A 23,415-nucleotide genomic window follows, 5' to 3' on the forward strand; every position below is an offset into this window, starting at 1 on the left:
AAGAGGTTTGTATAAAGTGTCAAGCGATGTGAAAGACTCCTAAAATGTTGATGTCGAAAATGAACTGGCTGGATTGAGTGTGTGAGGTTCCTTTCCCTATCGACACCAACTTATTTTTCCAGGTTTCAGGTTTCAATGTGACGCTGCAGCTAAGGGAACAGTGCAGAATAAAGCGGCGGTGGCGAGCGAGAAGGCGTTCCCCGCGCATGCGCCGGCTACGGATTCGCCACGCGGCGTGATGGTGAGTGGCTGGAGTGAGGCTCGTGAGCCAGCCGTGGGGCCGCGAGAGAGAGTCGCGCCCGCCAGCTTTCAGTACTCGGCTGCGAGACGGACCTGGAACTTCCCCTCAGTCAGCATCGGCCGCCAGGGCCCACCTGTGGCGCAGCAGGCGGTCACGTGTGTAACCGCTACACGGCGAAACAAACAACTTACACCCACACATTCACACCAGGCTATGATCGGAATCAGAAAACACACAAAATTTTCTGAATCTCGCCGTCCGAAAGAGAAACGCCACACATGGCTTCACAATATTCGGGAAACCGACAGCCACGAAGCATCGCCGTTCACAAACTGTCGAGTCACCCGGTGGCGCACAATCTTCAGATTCTGACTGTACAGACTGAACAGAACATCCGTAAGCAAACACCATCACACAAAGCAGCTACACACAATAACATATACCTGAGGAAAATAGTGGCAAGTCTCATATGATCAAGAAATTAAACCAGCAAATTAGTAGAGATAAAAGGAACACACACAGGGAGAGGGAGGGAGAGAGAGAGAGAGAGAGAGAGAGAGAGAGATAGTGTAAACAAAAGTCAAATTCGTCGCCAAATACTCTCGACAACGAATGAACGCCAATGGTGTTAGCAAATACAACAATGTGTGTGTGTGTGTGTGTGTGTGTGTGTGTGTGTGTGTGTGTGTGTGTGTGTAGTGCCCTCAGAACGCAAAAGAAGAATGTCGCAACAAAACCTGACTAATAACAAATATGTAAGCAAAATATTTTTATACGCCAAAATCAAGTCGTTTAATAATCAAGAGATGTGTTAACTTGCTGATAAATTTCATATTTCCAGCGTTTGGTTTGCAGATGCCAAGCAATCATTGCAGGACACCATACAGATAGTCGTGCAGAACTGTGTAATATGAAAATTTCGGTAAGGAGAAAAGTGAACAAAAACTTTCTTTATGCCTCACTGTGTTAGATCAATTAAAACATAAAATACGTTCACTTTCTACAGCTTACAATAACCAGATCTCACTCTGGATGGCACAGGGGTGCCGAAACATGTTTGGGTAACAAGAGAAATTAGTGTTTCAGCATAAACGGGAACCTGTTTTCAATAATATATGTATATATTCGCCGTTGACTGTAAAAGTTATTTTCGCAACTGCAGTGTCGCCTTTTGGCTCTGATAAAGATTTCATCTCGGCACATGCCAAACTTTAAACTCCTCCGACACACACACACACACACACACACACACACACGTCCCGATTTTTGTAACTTCATGTGGTGAACCGTTTCGCCTATTTAAATGCTGACTGTTTTACTGCATTCTTTAATAAATGTACTCTGATGGTGTCTTGGAATATATTGCAAATGGTTTAGCTACTCTCACCACCAAATTAGACACACAGATCGCCTGCTTGCATATAAATAGCTATCCTTTCTGCTGCAAGAACTGCCCAAGTGGCCATATCAGCTAGAGACGTACGAAGAACAATCAGGAGGGATTGCAGTGCGTCGGCTCATTAACATCGTACAGGAAATAGTTAAGTGTAGTAGTCTCGGGTGGGAAGTTACGGTGTGTTTATTGCTTTCTTCGCAGTCGTGGCTACATTCAGAAACATGTACGGAGATTTCGTACCAAATGGGGGTCTTGCGCGTAAAAAAGCGTTCGGAAGAGAAGGAGTAAATATTTGTACAAAGAACGGGTGTTGAAAAATTACAGGCTGTATACGACCCAGGACAATCGGAAATCTGGGAAGAACCCGGGAATTTTTCATTGTTTTAGTTTTCAGATAAATTTTTGTAATTTTGGCTGCCAGGAACTGATTTTCTGGCAAAGAATGCTACTGTATCCCGCTACTGGAAAATAATACTGCAGCAATGAAACAAAAACGAGAGGAAAAAATAAATCTTTAGTTGCAAAGGAAATGCGCCATTTACAACAAGAAAATACAGCTAAAAATATGTCAAAGGCGTTAGAGCGAAGACGACGTGATACTTCGTAACAATACACTCCTTTCTGTGAGCGTGACGTCACAGCTGCTTACGTCAGGTTCATCTGGGAAGTCGCCAGCGGGCTGATGCGCATGCGCAGTTGACTCGCCTGCGAGCAGTACCTTCCCCCGCCCACCGCTGCTCGGACTGCTCCGGCTAGTGGTCGGCAGGAAATGGCGTATCTGTTAGAAATCACAGTGATTGAGAGGTCACAGATATCACAATAACAACTTTACAAAATCTAACTTCGATTTCAGTCGCAGTTAGCAGTCGCAAGTAGCATTTCACATTCAACGCCGTGAGCCATTTGTTGGCCGAATTCCGTACTGCTTTCTGCGATTTCAGTGACAAGTCGCGGCTAGAAGTCGCAAGTAGCAGCTAAAAAGCGCAGATAACAGTGCCATCTGTTGGCCAACGTTCGTAATACGCTCATCTCTGCGAGACACTATCGAGTCCAACTGCGATTTCCGTGACAAGTCGCAACTGAGAGTCGCAAGTAGCAACTAAAACGCGCAGTTAACAGTGCCATCTGTTGGCCAACGTACGTACTACGCTCATCTCTGCGACACGCTATCGAGTCCAACTGCGATTTCCGTGACAAGTCGCAACTGAGAGTCGCAAGTAGCAACTAAGAAGCGCAGTTAACATTCTTCTCCTAGTGCCATCTGTTGACCGACGTACGTACTTCGTTATGAGAGCCTTGTGCCTCACGAGATCGATGTGCTGTGTGTGCATATGAAGGGCTTATTTCAATAGTGGTACAAGTCCATTTTTGTTCATTTTGAGATGTCCGCAGCTCGTGCTCTTGCGGTAGCGTTCTCGCTTCCCGCGCACGGGGTCCCGGGTTCGATTCCCGGTGGGGTCAGAGATTTTCTCTGCCTCGTGATGACTGGGTGTTACATCATTTCATCCCCATCGACACGCAAGTCGCCGAAGTGGCGTCAACTCGGAAGACTTCCACCAGGCGAACGGTCTACCCGACGGGAGGCCCTAGCCACACGGCATTTCCATTTCATTTTGAGATACAGAGTCGTAAAGTTAAATGAGCAACTGAAAAATGTGCAGTTGAGATACCAGAAATATTCAAGCATATGGCTTCTTGCTAGAGATGAACCTTTATTTATGTTTGTTTGGATCATTAATTTCAGAAGCATTATAGACAGAAAAGTGGAGGTAATGGACTTGTACCACTATTGAAGTAAGCCGTTCATATCATATGACGACATGCACATTCAGCACCAGTTATGGTTGGTCAAACACAGCTGTGACTCTGAATGTATTATATTAATAAGAAGCAACATTGCCTTTTTCTCCTGAAAATATCAAGTAATGTAACAAATGTGTTTGATTCTGCTTCCGATATGACAGTTTTGCTTAATACTTCACATGCCTACAGCACTTTGCAATGTTAACATAGCAGAACTCAGACATCTGTATAAGTGTAGTGAAATGAAAACAGTATTATTGAGTCATATGAATGCCTCACTTTTGTTCCGACACAGTTCAAAATTCGGGATAACAGTTTTACACCTGATGTTCTACATGGCAACTTCACACACAAGAACTTTTTGCCGTAACTACTACCACCTACATAAGTAAGCTTTTCCTGTGTTACTTTCAAGTAATGCACTTAAGCTATTCCTGATTTAACTGGAAGATGTGCTCCCTGCCGCCGTTGGATAAGCAGCTGCAGAAGCAAGTCGTATACTCCTAGCTCACTCAGTTGTTACATAGTTTAAATCTTAATTTCTTTGCGTGTTTTTGGTACTTGCTTTGTTTAATTCATAAATTACAGGCGTATTATAGTATTTGACCCTCCCAGGGGACACCGCCTTATAGTAGGCACCTTCAGTGCCGGGCGGGAGGGTTTGCGTGCTTCGGTGAAGTCGAGAGCTATACCGGTGGTAGCATAGCTACTGGCAGGGTCTCCCAAGCCGGACTGGTCTCGACAGAGGAGCCAGACAAAGTGTGTCCCACAACATAGGGCAGGGAGGGCTCTAGAGGCGTAGTGAAGCCAGCTTCCCTAGAGGAGTAAACCTCATACAAATCCTGGTCCCCCAGGTTGGGGGTTGGGCATGGGGCTAATAACCCCATACTGTAAAAAAAGAATATTATGGAAATTCAACAGAAGCCTCGGAAACTGGATGGAAAACATGTATCACGACCCCGGCAAAGGAAACGGATAAAGGATCTAACAGTAGCATCGTGGAATGTGAGGACAATGCTTCAGCCTGGAAAAATGAAAGAAATAGCCAATGAAATTTTAAAATTCAAATATGATATTGTAGGGCTACAGGAAATAAGATGGCAGGGGGAATGGGCAGATAGATAAACCTGAGTACTCATTGGTATATAGTGGACCAGAAGAAAGAACAGGCCAACTTGGAACAGGGTTTATAATAACTAGGGAAGTTAGGAAAAGCCTTCTAGAATTTGAACCTATAAATGAAAGGATGTGCAGACTCAGACTAAAAGGTAAATTTAGGAATATATCAATAGTTAATGCACATGCACCAACAGAGGAAAAAGAGGATATAATTAAAGAACAGTTCTACGAAGACTTGGAAAAAGTATGCTGTGCAGTACCTAAATATGACCTGATGCTAGTAATAGGAGATTTTAATGCAAAAATAGGGAGGAATGAACATCCGTATGGAGTTTCTGGAAAATATTCACTACATGAAGAAAACAATGTGAATGGAGACTTACTATGCCAATTCGCAGCAAGGAATAATATGATTATTAAAAGTACCTGCTTTCCACATAAAAGGATCCATCTCGGTACTTGGAAGTCTGCAGCCAATGGAGTAGTCAATCAGATTGACCATATTTTAGTGATTGCACGCCACTCCACGTCAGTTACGGATGTATGGAGCTGCAGAGGACCAAACTGTGATTCAGACCACTTTTTGATAAAATCAGTCTTGAGAGAGAAACTGTCACTAATAAAGGGCAACAGAATGGGGAAGATGATGAAATGGAATACAGACAAACTGAACATCCCTGATGAAGTAAAAAAATACCAAGTAACACTAAGCAGAAAGTTGAGCAATGAAGAGACCACAGTAGGAGTAGATGAAAGGTGGAACAGGTTTGAAAAAGCCATTAAGGATGCTGCAGAGGAAATAATAGGCATAAGAAGGAACAGAAGAACCCAGGAGTGGTTTGATGAAGACAGCAGGTCAGCAATAGAGGAAAAGAACAGGGCAAGAACAAAAGTGCTACAGAGAGAAACCAGAAATAATGTGGAACAATATAGAGAATTAAGGAGAAGAGCTAACAGACTGTGCAAGAGAAAGAAAAGAGAATGGAATAAGAAGAAATTTCAAGAACTAGAAGAACTAAAGGAACAGAGTGAAATAATAAGTTCTATCATGCCATAGGCAAAATGAAGAATAGATTCCAACCAAAAACAACGGCCTGCTCCAGTAAAGATGGGAAAATGATAAGGGAGGAAGAACAGATAGTGGGAAGATGGTCAGAGTATTTCAAAGATACACTAAGCACCAGCCTAGAAGATGAAGAGACCTCTGCACAGGAGGGAAGAGTGGAGCTGGAAGTAGACAGTGAAACCAATGAGGCAAGAAAGCCAACACTGCAAGAGGTCTCCCAGGCTGTGCACAAGTCAAAAAACAATCGAGCCCCTGGGGAAGACAGTATAATTGCTGAATTAATAAAAACTGGTGGTGAGGCTGTAATAAAGGAACTGCACACACTAATATCAGATATATGGGAAACAGAAACTATGCCAGATAATTGGAAAATTGGAATAATAGTCCCCATTTATAAGAAAGGGGACAGAACAGCATGTGAAAACTATAGAGGTGTAACACTCCTAAGTACAGCTTATAAGATCTTCACAAGTATATTAAACGAAAGGATACAGAAGTGTGCAGAAGGCATACTAGGGGAATATCAGTGTGGCTTTCGACCAGGCAGAGGAACAACTGATCAAATATTTGTGATAAGGCAAATGATGGAAAAGTTCTATGAATATGATATAGATCTGCATTTCTTATTCATCGATTTCAAACAAGCCTTTGATAGCATAAATCGGCAAGAACTATACAGAGTACTGAAAGAAGTTGGAATATGTGCTAAATTAATAAGACTAATCAGAATGACAATGACAGAGACAAGAGCAAAAGTAAAGGTCGTTCGCAGAACAAGTGATAGCTTTGACTTTAATAAAGGTGTGAAGCAAGGGGATGGTCTCTCCACTGTCCTATTCAACATAGCCCTGCATAGTGCAGTAAATAAAATCAACAAAAGAGGCACCATAATTATGAAAACTAGCCAGATATGTGCATACGCTGATGACATTGCTTTAGTAGGAAGAAATACCAATACACTCCTAGAAACATACCGGGCAATGGAAACAGAAGCCTTAAAAATTGGCCTCATAGTAAATGAAAACAAAACAAAATATATGGTAATGTCACAATCTGAGGCCAGAAGAACCCCTAAAAACCTAAACATCAATGGGAAATGCTTCAATGGAGTGTCCTCTTTTAATTACTTGGGAGCCCTAATAACAAATAACAGTATTGGAAAGGCTGTAAGAGAAAGAATACAAGCAGGAAACAGAGCTTACTTTGCAAATATGCAGTTTTTCAAAAATAGCCTTGTTACAAGAAAAACTAAACTGCTAATATATAATTCCCTAGTCCGCCCAGTTATCACATACGGCTCAGAGGTATGGACGTTGACAGAACACGATAAAAATGCTCTAAGAAGCATTGAGCGGAAAATACTACGCAAAATCTATGGGCCAATAAGGGAAGAAGAAGGCTGGAGAATACGCTACAATGCCGAATTACAAGAGTTAATACAAGGCAGGGACATAGTAAAATTTGTGAAATCACAGCGAATACGATGGCTAGGACACTTGGAGAGAATGGCAGAGGATAGAATTCCAAAGAAAATGATGAAAGGTATGATCCATTCAGTTAGGCGAAAAGGGAGACCTAGAAGAAGATGGATCGATGAGGTAATAATGGATATCACCAATATGGGAGTCCAGGGGTGGAAAAGAGCAGCAAATAACCGAGAAGTGTGGAGGAAGATTGTTGAAGAAGCCAAGGCTCACCAAGGGCTGTAGAGCTACTGAAGAAGAAGATTATAGTATTTGAGAGTGTAGCATCGCGTTATAGTACCTGAATAGTGTAAATTCGCGTAGTCTCCTTCCGCCGCCGAGCAGTGTCAGCAGTGAGCAAGTAGCAGCATTACTGCATTTACTAGGCAATCTTGTATTTTAATAACCGTTTAAATTTTGTGTCGATTTGTTTGCGCTCTCTGTAGATTAGTTCAGACGTTCTTTGCACAACAGTTTTCAGCATGTATAGGGACTGCAACTGCTGTGTTTGGATGCAGGCTGAGTTGGCATCCCTTCGCTCCCAGCCTCAGGCAGTGTTGGCTTCGGTCACACAGCTTGAGGCTGTTGCCAATGGGCATCACTGTGGGTGTCCCAATGGCGGTTTGTCGGGGACGGCCAGCTCGTCCCATGCATCCCCTGATCGGACTAAGACTGTGGTTGTCCGGGATACTGCCCGCATTGAGGCTGATCCCTCACCTGTGGTAGAGTGGGAGGTCGTCTCAAGGTGTGGCAGGGGGCGAAAGACATTCCGGAGGGCTGAACGGAAGGCCTCTCCAGTTTGTCTGACGAACCGGTTTCAGGCTCTGTCTCAGGCTGATACTGATCTTCGGCCTGACATGGCTGCTTGTCCTGTTCCAGAGGTTGCAGTCGCAGAGGGTGGGCTTACTGGTAGTTGGGAGCTCCAACGTCAGGCGCGTAATGGGGCCCCTTAGGGAAATGGCAGCAAGAGAGGGGTAGAAAACCAATGTGCACTCTGTGTGCATACCAGGGGGAGTCATTCCAGATGTGGAAAGGGTCCTTCCGGATGCCATGAAGGGTATAGGGTGCACCCATCTGCAGGTGGTCGCTCATGTCGGCACCAATGATGTGTGTCGCTATGGATCGGAGGAAATCCTCTCTGGCTTCCAGCGGCTATCAGATTTGGTGAAGACTGCCAGTCTCGCTAGCGGGATGAAAGCAGAGCTCACCATCTGCAGCATCGTCGACAGGACTGACTGCGGACCTTTGGTACAGAGCCGAGTGGAGGGTCTGAGAGGCTGAGACGGTTCTGCGACCGTGTGGGCTGCAGATTCCTCGACTTGCGCCATAGGGTGGTGGGGTTTCGGGTTCCGCTGGAAAGGTCAGGAGTCCACTACACGCAACAAGCGGCTACACGGGTAGCAGGGGTTGTGTGGCGTGGGCTGGGCGGTTTTTTAGGTTAGATGGCCTTGGGCAAGTACAGAAAGGGCAACAGTCTCAACGGGTGCGGAGCAAAGTCAGGACATGCGGGGACCAAGCAGCAATCGGTATTGTAATTGTCAACTGTCGAAGCTACGTTGGTAAAGTACCAGAACTTCAAGCGCTGATAGAAAGCACCGAAGCTGAAATCGTTATAGGTACAGAAAGCTGGCTTAAGCCAGAGATAAATTCTGCCGAAATTTTTACAAAGGTACAGACGGTGTTTAGAAAGGATAGATTGCATGCAACCGGTGGTGGAGTGTTCGTCGCTGTTAGTAGTAGTTTATCCTGTAGTGAAGTAGAAATGGATAGTTCCTGTGAATTATTATGGGTGGAGGTTACACTCAACAACCGAACTAGGTTAATAATTGGCTCCTTTTACCGACCTCCCGACTCAGCAGCATTAGTGGCAGAACAACTGAGAGAAAATTTGGAATACATTTCACATAAATTTTCTCAGCATGTTATAGTCTTAGGTGGAGATTTCAATTTACCAGATATAGACTGGGACACTCAGATGTTTAGGACGGGTGGTAGGGACAGAGCATCGAGTGACATTATACTGAGTGCACTATCCGAAAATTACCTCGAGCAATTAAACAGAGAACCGACTCGTGGAGATAACATCTTGGACCTACTGATAACAAACAGATCCGAACTTTTCGACTCTGTATGTACAGAACAGGGAATCAGTGATCATAAAGCCGTTGCAGCATCCCTGAATATGGAAGTTAATAGGAGTATAAAAAAAGGGAGGAAGGTTTATCTGCTTAGCAAGAGTAATAGAAGGCAGATTTCAGACTACCTAACAGATCAAAACGAAAATTTCTGTTCCGACACTGACAATGTTGAGTGTTTATGGAAAAAGTTCAAGGCAATCGTAAAATGCGTTTTAGACAGGTACGTGCCGAGTAAAACTGTGAGGGACGGGAAAAACCCACCGTGGTACAACAACAAAGTTAGGAAACTACTGCGAAAGCAAAGAGAGCTCCACTCCAAGTTTAAACGCAGCAAAAACCTCTCAGACAAACAGAAGCTAAACGATGTCAAAGTTAGCGTAAGGAGGGCTATGCGTGAAGCGTTCAGTGAATTCGAAAGTAAAATTCTATGTACCGACTTGACAGAAAATCCTAGGAAGTTCTGGTCTTACGTTAAATCAGTAAGTGGCTCGAAACAGCATATCCAGACACTACGGGATGATGATGGCATTGAAACAGAGGATGACACGCGTAAAGCTGAAATACTAAACACCTTTTTCCAAAGCTGTTTCACAGAGGAAGACCGCACTGCAGTTCCTTCTCTAAATCCTCGCACAAACGAAAAAATGGCTGACATCGAAATAAGTGTCCAAGCAATAGAAAAACAACTGGAATCACTCAATAGAGGAAAGTCCACTGGACCTGACGAGATACCAATTCGATTCTACACAGAGTACGCGAAAGAACTTGCCCCCCTTCTAACAGCCGTGTACCGCAAGTCTCTAGAGGAACGGAAGGTTCCAAATGATTGGAAAAGAGCACAGATAGTCCCAGTCTTCAAGAAGGGTCGTCGAGCAGATGCGCAAAACTATAGCCCTATATCTCTGACGTCGATCTCTTGTAGAATTTTAGAACATGTTTTTTGCTCGAGTATCATGTCGTTTTTGGAAACCCAGAATCTACTATGTAGGAATCAACATGGATTCCGGAAACAGCGATCGTGTGAGACCCAACTCGCTTTATTTGTTCATGAGACCCAGAAAATATTAGATACAGGCTCCCAGGTAGATGCTATTTTTCTTGACTTCTGGAAGGCGTTCGATACAGTTCCGCACTGTCGCCTGATAAACAAAGTAAGAGCCTACGGAATATCAGACCAGCTGTGTGGCTGGATTGAAGAGTTTTTAGCAAACAGAACACAGCATGTTGTTATCAATGGAGAGACGTCTACAGACGTTAAGGTAACCTCTGGCGTGCCACAGGGGAGTGTTATGGGACCACTGCTTTTCACAATATATATAAATGACCTAGTAGATAGTGTCGGAAATTCCATGCGGCTTTTCGCAGAGGATGCTGTAGTATACAGAGAAGTTGCAGCATTAGAAAATTGTAGCGAAATGCAGGAAGATCTGCAGCGGATAGGCACTTGGTGCAGGGAGTGGCAACTGACCCTTAACATAGACAAATGTAATGTATTGCGAATACATAGAAAGAAGGATCCTTTATTGTATGATTATATGATAGCGGAACAAACACTGGTAGCAGTTACTTCTGTAAAATATCTGGGAGTATGCGTGCGGAACGATTTGAAGTGGAATGATCATATAAAATTAATTGTTGGTAAGGCGGGTACCAGGTTGAGATTCATTGGGAGAGTGCTTAGAAAATGTAGTCCATCAACAAAGGAGGTGGCTTACAAAACACTCGTTCGACCTATACTTGAGTATTGCTCATCAGTGTGGGATCCGTACCAGATCGGTCTGACGGAGGAGATAGAGAAGATCCAAAGAAGAGCGGCGCGTTTCGTCACAGGGTTATTTGGTAACCGTGATAGCGTTACGGAGATGTTTAATAAACTCAAGTGGCAGACTCTGCAAGAGAGGCGCTCTGCATCGCGGTGTAGCTTGCTCGCCAGGTTTCGAGAGGGTGCGTTTCCGGATGAGGTATCGAATATATTGCTTCCCCCTACTTATACCTCCCGAGGAGATCACGAATGTAAAATTAGAGAGATTAGAGCGCGAACGGAGGCTTTCAGACAGTCGTTCTTCCCGCGAACCATACGCGACGGGGACAGGAAAGGGAGGTAATGACAGTGGCACGTAAAGTGCCCTCCGCCACACACCGTTTGGTGGCTTGCGGAGTATAAATGTAGATGTAAATGTAGATGTAGATGTACTTCCCACTTTCATATCAACAGCCTCAAAATGCATATTGTAGACTTTGGGATATGTTACGGGCCAGTGTCGTACCAGGATTGTGGAGAAGGGGGGGGGGGGGGTGGGAATGTCATTCTCCAACTAGTGTTTACCAGTAAATAAGTGGCGGAAAATTACGGGTATAGGACGGCTTATGAGATTTTCATTATTCACTCATTGTATTTAACATTTATTATTCCTTTAAAATCGCACAACTTCAATAAAACACAGTTTAATCACTCATCTGCACACTTATTTCACAATTATGTCACTTTTAAACTGCAAAATCTTCTAAGAGCTGTCTTGAATCTTCACGAGTCTCTCTCAACAGCCTTGATATGGATAGATACGTACAGCAACCAGAACTGTGTCTGCAAAATCACAAGGATTATTAAATAATTTTTGCTGTCACTAATTACAAGCAATATAATTGACAGAGTAGATTGCTAATATTTGCTCTAATGAAAGCCACTCAATGGGGTATATTTCACATTTGCAAGAACGATCTCACTGAAGTAATCAAGTCCATCGAAACACTTAGAAACTAACCTCTCGTCTGACGAAAACGGTCTGAAGACGCAGTGGCAATTTCTCCAGATCTGTTGACAATGATATTTTGAGTTGTCACTTTACTGAGTGACTGAAATGTAGTTCGGGTACCTGTGTACATAACAATATGTTAGAATTCATTTTATAAACACTGTTACGCTACTGTATGGCTACTTACATATTAATTACACTATTAATATTTTCACAGTTGTTTCTTTAATACAAAATTAAAGCTAACAGAAGAACAAACGTAAGACGTACTTACCAATGACAGGTTTGTTGAGATGCAATTTTCGGTGTGGACAGATGTAACTTTTTCATATGGTGGTAAGTAGCAGAAATCGCGGGAGTCGCGGAAGTAGCAGAAAGCGCAGAAATAGCAGTGGCGGAGGGATACACGACCTAGGTTCCTTAACTGCGACAAATCACAGTTAAGAATAACAGATACTGAAAAGTAGCGTTCACAGAAATCACTGATATCGGAAAATCGCAGTTTAGCCCATCACTAGCTCCGGCCGTTAGCTGTATCGCGCGCCCTGGCTGCCGCATTCGCGCATGTGCAGAGTTATCAGAGTTGTAGAGAAAGGGGGGGGGGGGTAGTGTCCACGTGACCCGTGTTTGCGTTCAGTGATTTCGCTGCTTCCTCTTCATATTCAGCTCCCACATCAAATGAACACACAACGCATTTCTGTGGCCGGGAGCTATGAAGCGTATTAAAATGCATTCACATATTTATTGAAGGCAAAAATATATTATTAGTTTCAGTTTTCTGGATTTCATTTCAAAGTTTTTTGCAGTGAAGCATTAATCCCTCTGCAGAACGATGAAGTTATCGTCAGTTTGCTAAAGAAATTTAGCTGAGGCAGTCAATTTATTTGAAACGAAGTGTTTCGTTCCACAGCTGTTCGTTGAATGTAAAGGGCACGTTTTCATGTTCTGCCATGAAGAGAAAAAAAAAAATGCTACAGTACTGCTACTCAAAGAAAACTTACGTCCCAAAAACCACACCGAAAAGCTTAATGTCAGGTGGGACCTACTTAATTGTGAATCTGCATGAAACAGTGTGCACTTCAGACCGAAGTATTCACGTTAGTATAGTTTACGAAATTCTGATGCACTCCGAGTATCCTCTGACGGCCTGTTTCTTTTATGGCGTAATGTAACACCTCTTTGTGCTTTATACACACAAACACGCGGCCTTCCTACGTCACTGCAGCTGCGCACACGCAGTAATGCCTGTTTTCTGGCGCGCTCTGGCGACTGCTAAGCCGAAGATGTTTGTGACAGTCTCGGGATAGTATTGCGAATGGTGGTTTGAAAAGTGTTACTTTCAAAGTAAATATTCTTCTACGCAGGATGAATTATGTTACGTGTGAGAAAGTGGGCTGAATTCCTTAAGTCACAGAGCGTTTGACTCTCGTTTAAAACTAAACACTTTCAGGACCAACTGCGTAGAAGAATTTCGACGTAGAAGACCAGACATTTACATTATTTTAAATTTAGTGCGACATTTGTCTGAAGTACCTTGAGTATAACACACGCAATAAAGATCAATATTAGATGTGAAAGCTTAGCTTCCTTTGTAGCTTATTAATGTTAGAGACCAACATTGTATGTGAAAGCTTGGCTTTTCCTGTTGCTACACTACATATTTTAATGTAAACCCCTAACTTTTCCTATTTGTGTGTTCGCGCTACATAGGTGATTGCTATTGGCTTAATACAGCGCATGTCCTATGCTCTGAATGTCTGCTGTCATCGGCTGGCCAAGTCAGGTGCCATGACATCGCAATCTCGATTTCAAAGCAACGGAAACTAGGGTGCCGTGTTTGGTGCAATTCAAATTTATAGTTTCGCAATACGAAAATATGCAGCGTAGGCCTATATGTTGCTGCAAATGAAAGGCCGTGCAAAAACTTCTCTCACCGTTCCATTTTTTCCAGGAAGTTCCACGTCAGTGTATAAACCGTAAACCATTCAAAGGATTGATAAGTTTTACAGTTCCGAGGGAAAATTTAATGGAAACCTACCGTCACTTAGCACGGAAAAAGTGTATTTTCACCCGGGGAAAAGTATATTTTTACACCCTGAATTACCAGTAAAAGAATCAACCAAAAAACAGGTGAGAATCCTGGAGGCCAAGAAGCGGCAAATACACTTTCCCACAACGTAAGTAAGACATCGGGTAAAAATTATTCTCTGTATCAGGAACCTGACTTGGGCACGCTCTGCCCCCAAAATATCGGGTAAATGACTCTAAAAGCTGACTGATATTGTCGAGTTGGTTCCACTAGCGATGGGAACGACAGGAATTACCGAGAATAAGTACCATTTATTTCATTTACCACTATTATTCATGTGCAACAGGTGTATTTACCGGTTTTCGCTACTTGCAGAAGACTCCAAAGCTTGGAAGGCTTCGCCGTAAAACACGTAACGTGGTAATTGATGTACTCGATGTTCCCGGTCTGCGACTCGTAATTTTTACATTAGAGGGTGCTGTGGCGTGGCTGGAGGATGCGATATCTTTCATTTCGATAACTCTGCTTAGATGCCGGCAGACGAACCCGTTAAATACTTCGGAGCAGACTGCGAATAACGTAAACAATAAACATAGGTGACTGGACGATTAGTCGGAAAACAGACTGCGCGCTCCTAAACAGAAAGGTGGCAGCTGAAGGGCGTGTTGCACGATGCCATGGAAGTAGCAACAGGCGCGTGGTAACATTCTTTCTAAGAGTGTGGCTCATTTCCAGTGTAAGAGGGGCCGTGCAGATCCTGATCCGCTCATTCCAAATCTACATCTACATGATTACTCTGCAATTCATACTTTGGTTCCTGGCGGAGGGTTGATCGAACCACCTTTAAGCTACTCCCCTACCGTTCCACTCTCGAACAGTTGCGGGAGAAACAAACACTTACATCTCCACGTGTGAGCTCTGACTTGTCTTAATTCATTATGAAGATCATTTCTACCTTTGTAGGTGGGCGCCAAAAAAATATTATCGTACTCTGAGGAGAATGCTGGCGATTGAAATTGCATGGGAAGGTCCTGCCGTAGCAAGAAACGGCTTCGCTTTGACGGCTGTCATGTTAATTCCTGTATCATATCCGCAGCGCTGTCTCACCCATTTCGCGGTAATACAAGACGACCTGCCCTCTTTGAACTTTTTCGATCGCTTCCGTGAATCCTGTCTGAGGCGGGTCCCACACTGCACAGCAGTACTCGAGAAGAGGACGTACAAGTGTAGTGTAGGCGGTCTCTTTAGTGTACCTGTCACGTTTTCTACTTCTTCTGTCAGTAAATCGTAGTCTCTAGCTTGCTTTCTGCACAACATTATCCATGTCATCGTTGCAATTTAAGGTTTTAACAACTTTAATCCCTAAGTATTTAGCTGAATTTATATCCCTCACATTTTTGTGATTTATCGTCTTAGTGGTTTCTTTGTCGTGCTCATGTGGACGACTTCACACTTTCCATGATTTATAGTCGATTACCACTTCTTGCACCATTCGGATATCTTGTCTAAATCATTTTGCAATTCGTTTTGGTCATCTGATGACATTACATGACGGTAAGTGGCAGCACCAGCTAGACACTATCTAAGAACACTGTTCAGATTGTCTCGTAAGTGGTGTATGGAGATCAGCAACAGCAGAGGGCCTCTTGCTTTGGGCAACACCAGGCGTTACCTCTGTTTTACTCGATGACCATCCGTCGGTTACTACCAACTGTGACTTTTCTAACGAGAAATCACGAATCCAGTCACACAACTCCACAGGTGCGCTATTTAACTAGAAGGGACGGTGTTAGAAGCGATATGGAAACCTAAAAACTATGGAATCAATTGACGTCCCTTGTCAATGACACACATTAGTTCGTGGGTATAAAGAGCTAGTTTTGTTTCACAAGAGCGTTGTTTTCTGATTCCGTGCTGGCTGTTTCTCAGTAAATCTTCGAGGTGGTTCATAGTGTTCGAGTGCAGTATATGTTCCAAAACACTACTGCATGGTTGTCGTGACGTCACCAAAGTCTGTCATGGAGAGAGCACTTCCGCTATCTGTACTTACTGGTACAACGTCGGAAAAGACCTGCAGAAATACTCAGTAAGGCTTTCAAAAGAGTTTTCTCTATGTGGTGCACGGCAGCAAAATATTTTCGTATTGCGATCAGAAAGCCGGTGACCGAAATTTCGGATAACATCTCGTCGCAGGGAAAAGCGCCACTGTTTTGATCTCTGCCACCCCATCTGCGGTATCGTATCCGTGACACTCCCCCCACTAATTTCGTGACAGTGAAGAAGAACTCTGAAAATGACCAGTTGTTGCTCGAGACAGTCTGGAGATGGTTATTACAACGTTTACAATCTCCCTGCCTCGCGGTTACACAAGAATATGTCAGTAGGATCGCAAAAGATGGGAGGGAAACTTCACAGCGGTCTAAAACGGCGTGTCAAGATTCCAGAAGCACTACGGCTGGTCCCGTGTAGCGAAATGACGACGAGAAGAACGCATCAGATTCGCATAACGCACAAGACGGGGTCCTCAAACAAAACTTATTTTCTGATCTGAGGGGAAAACGAACAATTTCCGAAACAGGTATTGCGAGCTACGTAAATGAACAAGTAGTTTGGAATGCACACTAGCACACAACCAAACCGACAGCGGAAACTGCTGTAATGAAACGAACCGTTAAAAGTTCACCGCCTCAGGCCTAGCTGTCTTGTGCATAAAAAGCCACACACATGTGGTATCTGACTACCAAGTAGCAAATTTAAAGCATTTGGAGAAGACGGTAGGAAGGCGAATGAGGTGTGAAAAAGTTGCATTGGTGAGGCATTTGATTTTTTAAAACGGGTTCCTTCAAACCACGCACTCGGTGTAGGACGTATCGTGAACAGAAAGTACTAGGAAGACAAGGGACGTGTGAAACAGTTTATCTTTTCAGAGCCTAAGCTGTTTTGCGCTTAAAAGGATGCGTCGGTGTGATATTTAGCCGGCTGTTGAGGCCGAGTGGTTCTAGGCGCTCTAGTTCGGAGACGCGCGGCTGCTGTGGTCGCAGGTTCGATTCCTGCATCGGCCATGGTTGTATGTGATGTCCTTAGGTTAGTTAGTGTTAAGTAGTTCTAAGTTCTAGGAGACTGATGACGTCAGATGTTAAGTCCCATAGTGCTCAGAGCCATTTGAACCACATCAATGCAAATAAACGTGCAGTTTTGAGAATTTTTGGAAGCTATCATTGTATTTTGCCTAATCTACGAACAATTTGTAGACAATCGACGTTTGTGATATATTTACTGTAGCAGATTTACTAACTAACATCTAGTTTTCCTTTCAAGAGCATTAGCCCTATGTATTACCTGCATTTATCATAAATCAACTGTGTTTTTTTTTGTTGAGTTTGCTAACAACTGTAATTAACCGCAAAACGGTTTGGGAAACCAGTAGTTTTTGCCATAGGTTTTTGTGTTCCTTAACAGAAATCGCGTAATTGCCTAAATTCTTACAGGGGATTAGCAACTTTATTAAAAGATAATCAGAGCACTTAATTCGAAGTTATTTTCTCGCTGTCTTATGATACATGTTCTCAGACGTGGAATGATTTGGTTGACGTTCGCAACCAGCTGGAAATCATCCTGACTATTGCCAAACAAATGGCAGCTGCTGCGAACCGGTGTGCTGGAAGAGCTCCCTGAGAGTGGTGTACCCGTGACGCCTGTGCCAGAGATTCCTCGAGTACTGTCCTCTCCCGTGGAGCCCGTCTCCCCTGCAGAAAGCACGGGACCTGCCACGACTCACGCACCTGACTGCGAGTGGTGTGTCAGTGGCAGACCCGGGCGCCGTGTACAGGGTGGAAGGGGACCAGGGAGGACTCGGGGTGTCTTACCGACCCCCCTCACCGACAAGTCTGAGGCACTGTCTCTCACTGAAACTGAAACTGAAACGGGTGCAGTGGGACTCATTTTTCATGTTTTTGGGAAATTGTTGTGTCTGGTGTCAGGAGGAGGCAAACGCAAAAGGGCAGGGGTCTATGAATTGTTAGCGGTTCCAATGTACAGCAAATGGTGGAATCCCTGAGGGAGGTGGCAGCGAGGGTCAGGAAAGAACACCGGGTGCACTCAGTGGGTATGCCTGGGGCCTCATTCAGCATGTTGAGGAGGCTATTCCGGCAGCCGTTGAGGGAACGGGCTGCAACCGACTGCCGTTGGAACAAGTGATGCCTGTCGTCTGTAGTCATTCCAGTGACAGGTTGAGAAGACCAGCCTCGCACGCAGAGTCTCGACGAAGCTCACAGTTTGCAGCATTGTCCCAAGAAGCCATCGTGGCCCTTCGCTTCTGAGTGGAGTGGGAGAACCGGACCAGAAACTCTGAAGGTTCTGTGACAAGCTGGGCTGTGCCTTTCTGGACTTACGGCACAGGTTTGAGAACTGTGGGGTCCCCCTAAGCAGGTCAGGTCTGTGCTACGTATCAGAGGCTGCTACTCAAGTAACTGACTGTCTGTGGGGTGGACATAAGGGTTCTTCAGACTAGGTGACTCTCCATCCAATACAGATAACAATAGCTGTTGGAAACCCAGAAGTATAAGTGTAAGATCGAAAGAAATGATTCCCGCAGGTGAGAATATTAAAATGCTAATGTTAAACTGCCAAAGCATTCGCATTTAAAGTGCAGAGTTTGAAGCGTTGCTGAAAAGCAATGAAGATCACGCAATACGATGTACAGAAAGCTGCTTGAAACCTGAAATTGATAACAGTGAGAATGTTGGGGACAATTTAAATGTATATCGAAAGGATATGCATATGGGAAATAGAGGGGGTGAATTCAGATTCACTGTGGAAGAAATCAAAGTTGCATGGCAGATTGATTGGCCAAGATTCAGTATCAGGGGTAGGCAAACTTTCGGCACAGGTCAGGAGCATGTAGAGGAACTCTGGCTCGAGTGTAAAAGAATAGTTGACCATGCACTGGATAGATATGTACCCAGTAGAGCAGTCCGTAATGTGAGGAAACCTTCGGGGTATATAGCCACTATAAAGAAACTTCTAAAGAAACAGAGCTAGAGAAATGATGAACGACACATGTCTGGCTGTCAAAAGAGCAATGAGCGATGCCTTGAGTGACTACCGTAGCAGAATATTGTCAAGTGACATTTCACAGAACCCAAAGAAATTCTGGTCGTATGTAAAGGCTGTTAGTGACATCAAGCTAGTGTCGAGTCCCTAGTGATTGAGACAGGAATTGAAATTGAGGGAAGCAAACCAAAGGCTGAAATGCTTAACTCCATTTCCAAATGTAGCTTTACAAAGTAAAACACAATTGCCCAATTTAAGCCTTGTACCACTGAGAAGATGAATGAAATAGACATTAGTGTTAGTGGTGCTGAGAAACAGATGAAATCGTTAAAACTAAACAAAGCTCCAGGCTGCTGTGGAATCCTTGTCAGGATCCATACTGAATCTGCAGCTCAGTTAGACCCTCTTTTAACTATAATCTATTGTAGGTCCCTTGAATAAAAAACCCTCTCCATTTCTTGCAGAAATGCATGGGTCACACCCATCTACAGGAAGGGTAGTAAAAGTGATGCACCTAAACTACTGTCCAATATCCTTGACATCAACTTGTTGCAGACTCTTAGAGCGTGTTCTGAATCAAACACAATGAGGCACCTCGAACAGAACGACCTCGTCAGTGCCAACCAGCACAGATTTTGAAAATATCGACCATGTGAAACCCAACTTGCACTTTTCTCACATGACATAATGAAAACTTTGGATCGAGGCAGCAAGGTAGTTGCAGTATTTCTTGATTTCTGAGAAGCATTTGATTCAGTATCATATATACATTTGTTGTCACAAGTGCAATGATATGAGGTATCAAGTGAAATTGGTGACTGTATTGAGGACTTTTTGGTAGGAATGACATAGCATGTTATTCTGGATGGAGAGTCATTGTCAGATGTAGAAGTGACTTGAGGTGTGACGGAGGGTAGAAGAGAAACACTACTTGTACAGCACGTCCTTATCTAACTGCAGCCCAGCCTTATGAGTTCGCTTCCACAGTTACGTCCCGTCACGTATTTACAGAACTAGGGTAACCGCCACTGCACTAAACTTCTCTAACACTCTATTTTTAAGTATAATACATGTACATAGTATACTACTCCCCCATCTCAGATGCGGGGTTTGCCCCACTTTAGCTGATATACATGTGTTTTGGGACCCTTGCTCTATATTAATGACCTTGCAGACAGTATTAATAGTAACCTCAGGGTTTTTGCAGATGATGCAGTTATGTATAATAAATCTATCTGAAAGAAGCTACATAAATATTCAGTCATACCTCGGTAAGATTTCGACGTGGTGCAGAGATTGGCAGCTTGCTTTAAATCTTCAGTATTTGTAAAATAGTGCACTTGACAAACTGAGAAAATGTAGTACGGCATGACTGTAGTATCAGAGACTAACTGTTGGAATCGGCTGACTCATACAGATACATGGATATAAGACTGTAGGGATAAGAAATGGAACTATCACTTAGGCCCAGTCGTGGGTGAAGCAGGTGGTGAACTTTGGTTTTTTGTTAGAACACTGGGGAAGTGCAGTCAACATACGAAGGAGACTGCTTACAAATCATTCGTGCATCTGGCTCTAGAATACTGCTCAAGTGTGTGGGATCCATAGCAGGTAAGACTGACATTGGATATTGGAAGAATACTGAGAAGGGTAGCAGGAATGCTCACTGGCTTTTTTAATCCTAGTGAGAGAGTCACAGATACTGAAGGAAGTGAGCTGGAAGACTCTTCAAGGTTGAGGAACTGTCCAGAGAAAGTCTATTACCAGTAACAAAGTTTCAAGCGCCGACATTAAAAGATTGCTCTAAGAATACACTACAGTCCCCTATGTACCGCTCACATAGCAATTGCAAGGATAAGATTAGAATAATTATTGCACACACAGAGGCACTCGAGCAATCATTCTGCCCGCGCTCCGCATGTGAATGGAACAGGAAGAAACCCTAATATCTGGTACAATGGGATGTACCCTCTGCCATGTACCTCGCAGTGGTTTCTGGGGTATAGATACAGGTGCCCCTGTAGTTAGTTCAGTAAAACAGCTTGGACCAAACCCAGTTCACATCCGAAGCTAAGTACTGAACTTTTCTCTTTCCCACATTGTTCTTGTACCCCTATATTCACAAGGTGAATAATGTAGTGACGTAATTAATTTTGTTGGGGTAGTGAGGTTAAACTCCTCAGTTATATTACATAGCGGCTGTTTGTCTGCTGTTGGTAGCTTAATATTGACTTGATTACAGTGGTATTACTCAGATAAAACAGAAGGGTCATTCAGCAAGCAATGCAACATTTTTTTTCTCGAAACATCCATCACGTTGTTCCACAGCTCCTTGGCTATAAACCCCCCTACTTCAGTGTGGCCTCTGTTCAGCTCTGCTGCCTGGCACCACATCAGTGTGGGAGCCGGCACGCCTCCACACTGCCTCTCCACTGGCCCGTGCCTCGGCCAACTTGGAGTCCCAGAATGCTGCGGCCGTGACGTTGCCAACTCAGAGTACTGTTTTAAACTACCTCTTTGAAGTAAGTAGATGTCGTGTGGTGCCGCTCCACACAGGGCCATTCTGTTCCAGGCTCAAAGTGGTGAAGCCACGTTACATCTCCTGCGGTAACCTTCTACGAGATATCATCACCGTCAGCCTCGTAACAAGCGAGCAGTTTGGTGCAGATGTTTCTTCTTTCCTCTCTGTGTGCTCTTCTGTGAGGCTTTGAAGAATCCAGCGACACAAACCCAGTGGACAAGTGAGTCATCACTGCCAACAGAGACGTCAAGTTGAGCACTGAGTTGCTCGGCTGTTTGTTGTTCATCAATCGCCTCAGACAAGTGGGCCCACACGTTGCAGCACTGCGGGTCTCCCAGCCGTGTGCAGACAGCCAGCTCGTGGGAGACCAGCCAGGTGTCTCACGGAACAGAGGCTGGCTCCTCCTTGCCCTTCCGATGGCAGGCGATTTGCCCAGTGACTTGCGTGCTTCCATTAACTCTCCTGTGTCCGTACATGTTTCATAAATGCCTGTGAATATTTGTGGTGGTGTGGTTTTCTGCCAAAAGAACTTAAAAGTAACTGCTGTTTGCTTGGAATGCACCTCGGTTGCAGATACCATTTTGAAGACTGGGGATAACACTTCCATGGACCGAAAGCTACTGGGAATATATGGTATGACACGGGAGTCAACAAAATGTGGCCAATTAGCTACTTGCAGTCTAATAGGGAAAACCCCGATTAGGACCGTCCACATCTAGGATGGTCTGCTAGAGCGTCCAACTCTTATTATGTCTAAGCCAGCCGAGTTCTAAACTGATTGAAACAATATTTTTTCCTGTCACTCTTTTTACAAGGATATATCCTTAGAAAATCCCATTGTTCATCAGGGAAAACAAAATTTCCGTGTATCATTTGGCATATCTTCTCATAAGAGGGTAAGATGACAACTGCTGGTCCTTTGTGCCAACTGCATTCATTGAAGTGTTGTGTTGTGTGATTGCTTCAGGCTTCTGGATTGGACGGACAAAATTACAGTTTCAGGATCAATGTTTCACTCTGCAGTGGAGGGTCTACCGATACAGAAACTCTGTGCTGGATCAAGACTCAGACTCAGGAATTTTTGCCTTTCACATTAAAGTGCTCTACCAAATCTACCATATCACTACACATTCTACTGCAGAGTGAAAAATTAATTCTGGAAACATCCCTCAGGCTGTGACCTGGCCATGTCGGCGCAATATCCTTTCCTCCAGGACTTCAAGTCTCCGCAAGTTTCACAGGAGAGTAGGAGGCGAGGAATTGTAAGAAGTTAAGGGTGTGGGGACGGACCGTGGGTCGTGTTCGGATAACTCGGATGGCAGGCGGCAGGGCACTTGCTCACAAAAGGCACAGCTCCCGAGTTCGAGTCTCGGTCCGGCACAAAGTTTTAATCTTCCAGCTAGTTTCAAAATTACAATTTCTCTGAACCGAGATTTATGAGGCAAGGAAACTACATTGCATTACTTTTTGAAAGCGTCTCGATTTAACCCGCTTCAGTAACTGCTGCTTGCTGTGTACCTAACAGAAAGAGTGCCTGGTGAGGTGTCCTTTTAATTTAATTCTGAACTGCCACAGATTCCCAATTTTTTGCTGTGTTAGACAGGAGCTTGTTGAAAATCTTCCAACCAGAGACATATCTTCACTCTAGACCCTAAAAATGGAAGCTAATCCTACATGAAAATTACTTTTATCTCTCATCCTGTGACAGTGTGTATCACAATCAGCAGAAGCCAATTTTTATCGTCGGCAATAAAAACTGTTAACCCGCTTGCTTATACAGCCGGCTCACAGCCGGTCACAGATTTCGAGTCTGTTACTACACAGCCAACTGTGA

Source organism: Schistocerca piceifrons, chromosome 11 (assembly GCF_021461385.2).
Source record: "Schistocerca piceifrons isolate TAMUIC-IGC-003096 chromosome 11, iqSchPice1.1, whole genome shotgun sequence".
NCBI lineage: Eukaryota > Metazoa > Arthropoda > Insecta > Orthoptera > Acrididae > Schistocerca > Schistocerca piceifrons.